The sequence below is a fragment of the Vitis vinifera genome, chromosome 7 (genome assembly GCF_030704535.1).
Source record: "Vitis vinifera cultivar Pinot Noir 40024 chromosome 7, ASM3070453v1".
NCBI lineage: Eukaryota > Viridiplantae > Streptophyta > Magnoliopsida > Vitales > Vitaceae > Vitis > Vitis vinifera.
In genome coordinates, this window is record NC_081811.1 from 16778715 (window position 1) to 16781015 (window position 2301).

Below are 2301 nucleotides of genomic sequence, written 5' to 3' on the forward strand. Positions count from 1 at the left end.
AATAAGTTTGTTTATTAAAGGGAAATGTCTTTAGTTGGTATATGGACCTTGAACCTAGCTTTGTAGATAGTTGAGAAAACAACTTGAGTGAGAGTTCTTTATGTAGGGAAATTCAGATATCTTCATTCCTTATCTCAGAACCAAGTTAGCTGCATGAAAACTTCCTAAGGTTTCTAGATCCTAAGCAACAGAAGCAAAAATAACAATTTTAACAATCAAAGAATCTAGATGTGTTCATTAGAAAACTTTACCTTTGATTTGGATGTTCCCAAATCAATTGATTTCATTGAAAATGTAAATTGAAGTAGACAGAAGCCTTATAAACTCACGATCTTCCGCCTAATGACTCAAACCTCAATCCTTGGCACTCAACTAGTGGGGTGCTTGAGAAGGTGGATGCTAAAGTTGTTTTTACTCTCTGGATAGTGAAAGACAATTAATTGGAAACATTTTAACCCCTAAAAGGGTATTATAAGGCTCCCCTCTTGGCTTAAGTGACTTGAACCCATTCAAGGCTTAGGTCATTTAATCTTGCCTCTTTAATTGATTAATTAACCGAATAACGTTGTCTAATTAATCAATTAGCCCCATCTAGAGATACCATTCGTTAATCCATGTGCAACTTTACATTCCACATGGATATCATGGTGCCTCTATTGAGAATATATGTTCCACTAGTCTCCATCAACAATGACCTAATCCATAGGAATATATGAATACATTAGGGTCTCATCCATAGGTCAAAGCCTCATGAGGATTTTGGCAAAAACTCAATATCCTCTCAAACTTGAGAGTCCATATAGTATTGTAGCTTGGTGAATGGTGACAATTAATAGTCTTATGTCATGATTCATTGTATGTTCCATCCAATGTGTAACCATACACGCTAGTGCACTTAACATGGAAAAGTCATCTTGACAACAAAGATCAATCCTCTTTTTAATTAGGAGGTGCACTACAATCTCTACTAGATTGTCAAAATTCATGACCCTATTATGAACAACTTATCATCTTACAAGGAACTCATGATTTGCATCTTCTTTGCAACACTTAATGTGTCTAAGTCAAGTGCAATGCAAGTGATATGGGTGTGTATGCTCAAATAACTAATTAATGCAAATGAGATAATAAAGTGAACAAAAAACATAAATAAAGAAATTTAATTATTATTAAAAAAATGGGGAAAAAAAATTCTATTACATCATGTCATGTTTTCCAATGCTATATCCCAACACCTTAATTGTTTTTATAATACATGACACATTGTAAGCATGATAGAGCTCCCAAATACTAGCCAATGGAAGAATGAACCTGTTATTGACTATATCAATAGATGGAGAAACCCAATTCTTAATTATAAGGATAGGTTAATGAAGCTTTAGCTATTTAGATGTGTACGCAAGAAATACATTGAGGTTTACTTTATATTATGGAATAAGACTAAGAACCTTTGAAGAGTTGACAACACAAGCTCATGACATTAAACTTAGCATTACTGCTAATGGAAGCATGGAAAAGCAAGGAGAAGCTTGACACCCACAAATGAGGCAAGGTTTCTCTTAAAACTAGTAGTAAAGAAACTATGACAACAAATATAGCTCCAACCAAACTTTTGAGTATAAAAAATAAAAGAGAGAATGAATGATTATACTAGTACTAAAAAGGATGGAGGTAAGAGGAAATTTACTTTAAAAGAAATGTAAAAGAATAAATATCAATTCCTTGACTTTAATGTCCCTAGAATGCTTAAAAAGACCTCTTTAAGTTAAAGTGAATTAAACTTCCAAAAATAAAGTATCCTAAGGAGGTTGGTCAAATAGATGATCCAAAATATTGTAAATATTGTTCACTTGTTAGTCACTTTGTTGATCATTACTTTGTTCTAAAAGATAAGATAATAGAATTAGTTCATCAAGGAAAGATTGACCTTGAAGAAGATGTAGTGAATTCTAACTTCATATTAAGAACTTTTCACATTCATAGCAAAGAAATCAATCCCACTTACTCTATGTCTTTTTAAGTTCCTCACATTCTAAACAACATACAAGAACATATTACGATAGGTTTATAAGAAAAAAATATTTGTCAAGATTTTGTACGTAGATAACAATCTACTCATTAGAAATGATGTAGGGATATTCTCATAAATCAAGATCAGTTTTTCCATGCAATTCTAAATGGAATCTAGAAGATGCACCATATTTTCTTGGGTTTAAGGTCTTTTGGGACCACAAGAATAGGAAAATTGCACTATGTCACGTATACTGATGAGCATTTGGTCAAGTGCGTAATAAAAGACTG